Source organism: Populus trichocarpa, chromosome 2 (assembly GCF_000002775.5).
Source record: "Populus trichocarpa isolate Nisqually-1 chromosome 2, P.trichocarpa_v4.1, whole genome shotgun sequence".
NCBI classification, from domain to species: Eukaryota; Viridiplantae; Streptophyta; class Magnoliopsida; order Malpighiales; family Salicaceae; genus Populus; species Populus trichocarpa.
The window spans coordinates 13,691,943-13,702,766 of NC_037286.2; the positions used below are offsets into that span (position 1 = coordinate 13,691,943).

The window sequence follows — 10,824 nt, forward strand, 5'->3', positions numbered from 1 at the left end:
GAAGTTAACGGCCATATAAGCCTCCAGTGGTCATCATATGAGTAACCACAGGGCTCGAACCTGAGACCACAGAGGAAGTAAACCTCTTGATCCCAAACTCTTACCACTGGACCACCACCTAGATAGTTTTTTAAAAAAACTTTATTTTTGAATGTATAAACAAACGCAATATTCGTAGAGCATTATTTGAACGAAAATGAATGAATAGTTTATGATATAAGTACTAGTATTCGGGAAAACAATTGTTTATATATATATATATTTTGGTGTGTTTGGTATTGAGTTTTGAAAATATTGTTGAAAAAATTTAATTTTTATTTATTATTTTAAATTAATATTTTTTTAATATTTTCAGATATTTTAATGTGCTGATATTAAAAATAATTTTTTAAAAATAAAAAATATTATTTTAATATATTTTAAAAAAAAACTTTAAAAAATAATTATTATCATTCCTTCACTCGTACTTATACATGGATAGAGAAAAAAAGAGATAAAGATGCATGGGGTCGTGGTCATTTCTGGAACTGAGAAACCCCAGCTGGTAGGGTCGGGTCTGCGTCTATCTTTTGTCTTTTTTAACGTTTGCTTTCCACTCCTTTTAATCTCCTTATAACCCTCATACCATATCATTCTCTTCATTATCTCATTCATCATCCACAATCTCTCTCCCCCCCAAGCCCCCCTTGAAGATAGGCGAGACTCATGGGGGATAGAGAGATAAGAGACTAGTTAGAGAAACACCCACGTACCCGCACGAACATACTCACGCAATCAAATTCCTTGCAAACAGAGGGAGCATCTTTTTTTGAGGGGAATGTTGTCTGGCTCGAGGACTCTTTCTTGATCAGTCTGATCAAGTGTTCTATCTTTAGATCTAATATCTTAGATCGTGTGTTAGGGTCGTCGGACCAGGCTTCATTCCCCCCAATTATTGCTTCCATTAAAGGTTTCTTCGAGGATTCGATCATGGTTTGCATGTAAGGGTTTTATTTTTACTTCAATTGCTTTTATATTTCTTAGTCTCTGCGGATAGAATAAGCAGTTTTTTAATCATTGGTTTTTCGTTTTAGGCTTTAGGGTTGTTAGTATGTATGCAGATTGGTGTAATCATGTTCCCCCCCCTACAAATCTCTAATGTTGAGAACTAAAAAGTCTCATCATTACTCTTTTTTCAGGTTTTCTTTTTCCCTGATCATGTAATGATGGTTTTTTTTTTTTTCTGTCAGTCTAAAAGCCTCCTGTAGTTCATTATTAGGTAGATTTTCCCCATGATAGCTTTGTGTATCTGATCTGTCTGTTTGTGCTATTTTCAGATCTGGCTTTGAACTTTTTGAAATATTTCTTCTATTCTTCCTTCTTGCTTTATAGGGTCACACGCTGCAGCTGTGGCTCCGATCTCAAAATGAATATATTTTACAAAGAAAAGGTCATGTGCAGTGTGAAGATGTACAAGCAAGAAAGTGATGCACTTTCTGTCCCTGTTTGAAAGTCTCTCGATTCTTTAGAGAAAGAGATAGAAAACTTGATCGCACTAAAGATTTAGACGCCCTTGCATAGTCTTGATATGATTTTTAGATTCAAAATCTTTGCTCGGATATTTGAAGTTTTCCACAGTCGTGTCCTTTCTTCCTTTGATTGTGCTTTCAGAAGATTGTTATTTTCTCAAATCTAAGCCAAATATGTGAACATGGGAGACTTCCTATGCATGGCTGCCCGCAATTTGAAAATGTGTTATATTCTACCTGGCCTTCTTTTCTCTGGGTTCAGTAGTAAACATTATACCTCTTCTTTTTAAAAAAAAAAATTAATTTATGCTTTCCCTTGAACTGCTATTTATATGCCAAGCTAGAATAATACTTTGAAATGAGAACAATTATGTCATTTCCTGGAGTTTGTGCCCGAGTGTTGTGTGTCATTGTCAGTCACGTCATGGAAAGAGGCTGTCTTGGCAAAGCTATCTCTCAATTAATACAATCCTAATTCGTTTTAAAGACGAGCTATTTGCTTAAAGCAGTAAGTCCCATTTTTTTATTGCTCACAAATTCTATTATTGTATATTAGTTTTTACATTGCTAGACAGGAAATTGTAAGGAAACTATATTGGCGAAATTACAATCTCCTCAATTAAAGCCCTAATTCTTTCTCAAGACGAGCCACTGGTCCACGGTTATAAGTTCCCGTACCTTATAGCTCACAAATTAAATTCTCTTTTGACAGATCAATACTGATCTCAATTTGATTTTAGATGTCGTGTGTTAAATAGCAGGTTTATGAAGTCTCCCCTCAATGTGGATTTACATGTCATACTTCTCCAGCGAAAAGCTTGGTCGGTTTCTAGAGGGGCATTATGCGGGTAAGACCTCATGTTTTCAGTGAGTTTTTCTCTATTTTTTGTGAAGCTATTGTTCATTTTTGAGAGTCAACGTTAATGGGAAGCGATGACATGGGATGTTGAATTTTGGTGAGCATTTTTATTCTATCTTGCTTGCCTCGTTGCCCATTATTTGCCTTACTTTCCTCATGTGAGCTTAATAGATGAGATCCTTGCTAAAAGATGAAAACAAAAACAGTAAAGTAAGATTTGAAAGATGGCAAAAAGAGTCGCACTATACTGAGGCAAACATAGGTATATATGCCAGTTGTATATGGGCCTAAATAATCTTGTTTCTCTCCCTCGCACAAGCATACATGGGAGCACAAAATGATAGAAAATCACAGAGCAAGAGCATGGCAAAAGGTCACGAGGAGAAAGAGCCACATGAATACCAGTTTATTCTATGTCACTGAGTAACCTAGAAAGCAAACTCCATTTTTTAATGTTATTACAGATGTCAGCATTTGTACCTTGAGATCAATCTGACCAATCTTTATGATTTTTCTCCTGGATATGGGTGGTGCTTAATTAGACTTCTTTTTCTGTTTTTTGTTTTCTTCTCACCATCTTTTCCTGTTTCAGAATTTTTCCTCTAGCCCTTTGTTGAAAAGGGGATTGCATGTATAAATGCTGTCTCGCAAAGCTCCACCTTTTGGGAAATTGAATCTTTTGACCTTTGCAAACATAAAGTATCCCACTTTCTGCTATGCTTTTATCCATTTTTTTTTCTTTAGCCTTTGATTTTATAGAGAGGGGCCATGTCGATGAATTCCTATGAAAGCTTTAAGACCACAATATCTTTCCATGGTGTGATTGGTATGTCTACAACCTGACCAAAACTTTATAGTAACTTTGTACTATTGGAGCTTATAGTATATGGCTCCACGGTTGTACAAAAAAACTAGTGTAACCTAGACCTTTAAAATTAGTGATGGATCCAATGCACGCATACAGCTTTGTCTTCGCCCCTTGTCCCACGGCAGTCAAGAGTCAGGACGGAGAGCATTAATTCTTATATGAACCTTATGTTGCGTGAATTGGGCCAATAGCAAAACTACAGTTTTTTTGAAGCACTACAATCTTTCCTGTAACAGACAAAGTATAATGACCCCTGCCCTTTGAACCAAGATTGTCTCTATGACTTTCTTGTTCACAGCATCACTGTTGAATAATTTTTTTAATGGGCAGCAAGCATCCATATTTAGACTCTCATTGACAAGAACTTTGTGGAATAAGTTCAACGCATCCGAGAACTCTTCGGATGCCTTCGGTGCGGGAGCCTCTCAAATTCTTCTAATCTAAGAATACCACTTGTTTTTTATATTGAATTTAAGTGAATCAATATTCTCTTATTCTTACTGATAGTAACACAACCGCTTTTTTTGGATAATCAGTAACCATGCACGACCGCTTTATTTTTCGTTATTGACAAAAACATCATACTAATATTTGACAAATTACAAAATCACGCGCTAAGATAGAAAAGTCTATGGTCTAGCCGTCACGAAAATAATAAGTTTTGGGTTGGATGATTCCTTTGATACGTTGTTAAAACCTTTCTTTTTTACATGGATAGGCCAGTATGAGTTCAATCCTAGGAATCGTTCTTCGCTTGTGATAACAAGGGCGGAGCCTTGCACAAGGCTCAGGTGGGCTGTAGCCCAGGTAAAAAAAAATATTATTCGAATACTTGAATATTTATAATTATATTTTTCAAAATATTCTGAGTTCTTGAATATATCTTGTAAGTGTCCTTCTTCGCACCACATTTTCATATGCAAGGACATGCTCTGATTAAATCATAATATAGTTTCAACTAGATGGCTACCACTTTTATGCTGCCAACACAACTCAAAACCCATCATTATTCTCCTCCATGAAATCAAAGGGAGCTTTTTTCGTTTTTCTAGCCACGATGTGGCAGGCATGTACCAATCAAATGGCAAGCTAGGACTGCAACCTGGAAGTTCAATGTATCATTGGAGGAGATTATTTTTTAAATTGTTTTTTTATTTAAAATATATTAAAATAATATTTTTTTTATTTTTAAAAATTATTTTTGATATTAATATAATATTGAAAAATATCAAAAAAAATAATTAAAAAAATATTTTTCAAGTGTAAAAACAATGTGCTCTTAACTATGACAGACAGGGCCATGGAATGGACTACAAACTCTATTTTTCAGAGATTGTCCTTATGCATATTATGTACATTGCTTTGCTTACTGACTACAACTGGCATTAGTTGCAGTAGCTGGAAATGAGATTTTTATTTGGTTATTTTTTTCAAAATTAACAACCATTATTAATCTTATTAGTGCTTCTTCCAAACATCATATCGAGTTACATGATATTCAAGCTATAGAAATTGCACATATGTTAGCTATTGAATAATGTGAGACTGGTAGAGGGGCTAATCAAATTGGTAATTTACAACGAAGTGAAACTACTCGTTGGAGCTCTCATTTTGATTCTATTTGCAGCTTAATAGATATTTATGGTGCAACTATTATTGTGCTTGAAAGTATGGTTAAAGAAGGATCTTCTAATTCTACACGTGGAGAAACTGGTGGTTGTTTGATTTTGATGAAATCTTTTGAATTTATATTCATCTTATATTTGATGCATAAAATAATAGGGATTATTGATTTATTTTGTCGAGCTTTGCAGCAAAAATCTATTGACATCTTAAATGCAATGGATCTTGTATCAACTACTATAGCATTGCTTTGAATTTTGAGAAATGCCGGATTTAATCTTCTCCTTGCAAATGTGCAATCTGTTTGCACAAAATATGAGATTAACATACCACATATGAATGCTTAGTATAAAAAGGCAACATGTCGTTCATGTCAACAACAAGGTTCAGTGACAATTTACCAGCATTATCATTATGATATATTTAACTTAACAATAGATTTTTAATTGGAAGAATTAAATTCTAAATTTAGTGATGGGACAGTGGAACTCCTCGTACTTAGCTCTGCTTTAGAACCTAAGGATAATTTTAAATCATTTAAAGCTGATGCTATTTACAAGCTTGCTGAGAAATTTTATCCTGAATATTTCAATGAACAAGAGATGTATTATTTGATATCTCAACTAGAGCATTATTAGATTTATGTGATTTATCATGAGAGCTTTCAGAATATGTTTACCATTTCTGAATTATGTCGAAGATTAGCTGAAAAAAATAAGTCGCAGCACTATCATTTAATTGACATGTTGATTCGTCTTGTTATGACTTTGCCTGTTTTCACTACCACTATAGACCGAACATTTTCGGCTATGAAACATGTTAAAACTGTACTTCTTAATAAAATAAAAGAGGAGTTCTTAGCAGATTTTATGATGATTTACATTGAACGAGATCTTGTTGAAGATTTTGATTCAGATTCGATTATAGATTAATTCTATTCTACGAAACATCAAAGGGTGCAACTTTAATAGTGTAATTTATTTTTATTTTTATTTTGAATTTTATGTACTTTAAATTTTATTTTTTATATATTTTATGTTATGTATTTAAATTAAAACTTTATTGTTAACTTGACAAATTTATATATCCGAGTTAACGATTAATCTTAAAAAGTAATTTATATGCATTTATATTATAACCCAGGATAAAAAAAATTCCTGGCTCTGTCCTGCTTGTGAATTAATTACAGAACAGAAGTACGTAGTGGGGTTGCGTTTAGGCACTTAGCATCAGGGTAGTTGTTAAGATTTGATCGAATCTTAGTTAATTTAACCTCTATACGCCAAATTAATGAATCTCAATTTCAAAATCCCAACTTCTGAATTCCTTCTTTAACTTGACAAGGTGGTGCTATCTCTAATCGAAACAGGAGTAACAAAAAAAAGTGTCATCTGTATATGGCAGATTAGAAACACATGATTCTCAGTCACCTGAATTCTTTGTAATAGATTCTTCAAGTCTGAAAGCTCGTTGAACCAGTTTCGAATTTCGATAACCCTTCTGCTAGCTGTAGTTTTGAAATGAAAAGGAGATGGAGAATCGCCTTGACAGATACCTCTAAACACTTGGAGCTCTAAGATAGGAATTTTCAGAGAGTTTATATAACATTAAGCAGATTTTCCCAGGATCTAATAATTATGCCGAAGGGAAACCCTTCTTATCTACAATGTTTTCGTGAACCATTGGATTGCAAATTACTGTGTCCTGTTTCTTTTCATAATTGGACATCTTCTTTTTACAATCGAGTAAACTCCTTTTTGCCTCTTGTACGTTCATTAATATTCCACTTCGACAACAATATTTTAAGCATTTTAGATGTTATCCTATAGTTTTAAAAACATTTCAATGTCACACCTCTATTCACTAAATAGCCTACAAAACTGAGTTTTCCGCTCGTTATTGATAGTTAAGGGTAGAATCAAATCTTCTTAGAAATTATAATAAGGGTAGCATTAGGAAAACCTGAACCATGGGGGTAGAAACCATAGATTAAAGAATCTAGAGGGATGCAAAATGAAAGTTACCGTTTACAGCTTGTATTTTGACCTCTTCGAAAAAATGAGATTACACTGCAAGAGGCAACAACATGGTTCAATCATTAGATCCCAGGTGGCCAAGTAGCATCGCCATTCTAATCATATCATGATCATCACAGACTTAGCTTTGACCGGTAGAGATAAGATGGAACCCTGCGGATATGTTGAATCAATTGAGTCCTGGAATTAGCCCTAGACCCGCTTCTCCATTATCCGTAATAAAAAGAAAAAGGAAAAGAGTCCAATAGAAGCACTAGATTCAGGTCCCCTACGAGTCCAATCTATAAATTGATTTTAAGCTAGCAATAGTGTTGGGCTCGGCAAGTTTTTGGGTCGGTGTTTCCTTAAGAAATATGAACTGAACTCCACAAAAGTGTTAATCGGACCCAAAAAAAACACCAAGAAGCCCATAGGAAATTGTTATTATAGACATCGTAATCGAAACGGTTGCTGCCATGCAGCAGCAACAGCCATTACTGTCATGGCTATCGTGGATGCAAAAGCCACGATATTATGAATTTTATATTAAAACCCATGGTTTGAAATTAATTATTTTCTATAAGTATCGAACCTTAATATAAATATATAAGTTTTTAATGTTTAACATATAGTATAACGATCGTCATTACACAACACTCACTCGTAATGTTCCATTTAGCTGTGATCATATCCACATTTGCGATCGTAATCGTGACTGAACCACACGGTATAAAACCATTGACAAGATCTAGTCAACTGAATTTCGTTGCGTAAAATAATAAAATTGTGATTCAAAAAGCAAAAGCATAAAATGAGAGGATGCAAAACCCTGATCTCTTCTTCTTCTTTTTCTTCTTCAAAAAGCAAAGCACACTCCTCCACTTTGGATGGTTTTTCTGTTCTCCACTTCCTTGACTTTGCATCTTTCTGCCCTCATGGGTCTCCCCTCTACTTGCTAGATATATGTGTCTTCGGGTGAAAAATATATTAAAAAACACGGCTTTACAAGAATGATTCGACTTGCTCTCGATTCAAAGAAGAAGAAGTGACGACAAAGTACAAGATATTCGATATACTATCAATTTCTTATGTAAATATATGGCCGGGATGGATAAGATTGATATTAAGAGGGAAAATGGATTTTTGTATCTAAGATTTAACGTGTGATCAAGAGGCTACAACTATCACTACAACACTAAAGATATGTTCACTAACAGAAAATCAGTTTTCTTTTCTAATAAAACATTTAAAAGCATGTTTATTATTGAGAATGAAAATGAATTTCTTGACGAAAAGATAAAATAAATAATAAATAAAGATTACAACTATTATTCATAAAAAAATAAAATTTATATTAAGATAATCTAATTGTAAGATATTATGTTTATTTCATTGAAATTAAAAATTATCATTAAAAAAATATATTTTTAACTCAAGAAAAGAGTCTTTATAGCAGATTTATAATAAAACTTAAATTGATGATGCTAAGTATGAAAATAAAATAAAAAATAATTTTAATCTTTTACATTACTAAAAAGTATTTGTATATAAGTCATAAAATAATAGATTGGTTGGTACGGGGATAGAATATGATATTGATCATATTTGAAACAAAATTAATTAAATTAAGAGATTTAAAATCTGATGATAATATTATCATATTATTTAATCAAATATAATAATATTACATGAATGTGATAAAAACATATTTAAAAGCTAGTAAAATAAGAGAAACAAAACTATGAAACGTTTAAAGCGATTTTTTTGTATGGTTATTTCCATCCCTTCTTTTTAAATGAAAAAAAAATAGTTGTTCTTTAGATAAAGAAAGAACCTTTTTTATGTTCATTTATATAATTAAGATATTTTTAGTTACTGTCTCAAGATAAAAGAAACTAAGACAGTTGTCGTGATATGCATGATATCGAATGACAGATCAGCCTCCTAAGAGTGGTGAAAAAAAGTTTTAGGTTTAATCATAAAATTATGATTATAAGGTTCACTAGTCAAACATAATATTATGGTCACTAGTAAACCTAATGATCTGCGAAAGTCCGGGTAAAAGACTGGTTGTGCAAGAGAAAAACACATCACCCTCAGTTATTTGATTGTTATTCTAAGTCGCATTTCTATCCATTGGTCTTGCCTAAGATTCAAGACATATCTCCTTTCGTGAGGAAATCTCTACCTTATTAGGTTAAATCCTAACTATTCTGAGGGCAAGACTTATTTATTTCTTGGATATAACTAAATCTTTGCATAACAAATGACAAACTAATTATAATAGTATTTTTTTATATTTAGACCAAACTCTAATGAATAATTATAAATCGGTTACAATATCTATTTTGTGTTTTTTCAAACATGATAAAAATGATTTTCTCTTTTAAAAATTATGCATGAAAGTTTTTTATGATTTGACCGTATGCACAAGGATGAAACATATTTTTTGTGTTTTTGAAAAGAGAAAATTAATTTCATTTTTTTTTAATTTTCAATTAAAAAAAATATTTTGGAGAAAACCGAGTATTTTTAATATCGGGTTTGTATCTTATAGTGTAAGTCTACAGTCTGATATTATGCAAAATAGTTGGAAAAACATGTGAGGGACCCATAAGTATTTTTAAAATTGCCTTTGAAAAAAAATTCTTTTTTTTTTAAATATATATATATTTTAATATTTTAATATTATTTATTTATTAAATGGGCTTGACTTGGCCCAACCATTTGTCTGGGCTGAAACGGGTCTTGCCCGACTCAGTTGGGTTAGGCCGACTAGCGATCTAACAACCTTCTCTCCCCTATTTTTTTTAAATGTTGGTCTAGAGCCCAAGCCCGATCCAATTAGGTTTGGCCGATAAAAGGCCCAACCTCTCTCTCTCTCTTTTTATGTTGAGCTGGGCTGAAACAGGTATAGCCCAAACCCTTGTGGTCGTTGGCCTAGCCCAATGACTACGTTAATTAAATGGCACTGCATGCAGAATGAATCCTACGTGCAATGGAAATAATTGTTACGGGAGAGTTTGGAGAAGAAAATGAAGAAGAAAACTTGTCTGCTGGAGGAGAAGAGTTGCTGGTAGTGTTCCTAGCATAGTTATTAAACCCGGCCCGGAGGTTGACCCGGCCAAGGGGCCGGGTCCCGGGTTTCATGGGTCAACCCAGAAAAATTAAAAAAAAATTAAAGTTTTAATATTTCATATGAAAAAATCCATGTAAATATAAATTATACATATTATGAAGTTTAAAAGAATATTTTAAAAAAAAATTTATCCTACATTAAAAATATATTATGTTAAGCTTTTAATTTAAAGTATTTAAACTAAAAAAGTTTTTTATCGCACATTGAAAAAACATAACTTTTTTCTTGGAAACATAGAGTATATATACTAATGAGTTTCAAATCCCACATTGAAAAGATAATATATTATCCTTTTAAGTTGAAGTATTTAAACCAAAAGGTTTTTTATCCCACATTGAAAAAACATGATTTTTTTCTTGGGAACGTAGAGTATATATACCACTGTTATTAAACCCGGCCCGGCGGGTCGACCCGGGACCCGGTCGACCCGGTGGCTGGACCGGTCCGGGTTTAACAAAAGACCGGCTGTGGCAACAGCCCGGCCAAACCCGGACGAGACCCGGTTTTTTTTGTTTTTTTTTTTTCAAATGTGGGATTTGAAACACATTAGTATATATACTCTATGTTCCCAAGAAAAAAGTCATGTTTTTTCAATGTGGGATAAAAAACCTTTTGGTTTAAATACTTCAACTTAAAAGGATAACATAATATTTTTTCAATGTGGGGTTTGAAGCCCTTTCATATATATATACACTATGTTCCCATGAAAAAAACAATGTCTTTTCAATGTGGGATAAAAAACCTTTTGGTTTAAATACTTCAACTTAAAAAGATAACATAGTATCTTTTCAATGTGGGGTTTGAAGCCCTTT

The 10,824-nt window shown here is 32.9% G+C and overlaps 1 long non-coding RNA gene across 2 annotated transcripts; it reads left to right on the forward strand.

The window, feature by feature from the left end:
- The first annotated feature begins 572 nt into the window (after positions 1-572).
- LOC112326500 (uncharacterized) lies at positions 573-3,084 on the forward strand. 2 transcript variants are annotated; one of them, XR_008058649.1, is made up of 2 exons: positions 573-980; positions 1,074-3,084. It is a non-coding gene; the product is annotated as an uncharacterized LOC112326500 (long non-coding RNA). The 2 variants fall into 2 exon arrangements; XR_002980119.2 differs by having other exon boundaries at positions 1,317-3,084.
- The last annotated feature ends 7,740 nt before the right edge of the window (positions 3,085-10,824 follow it).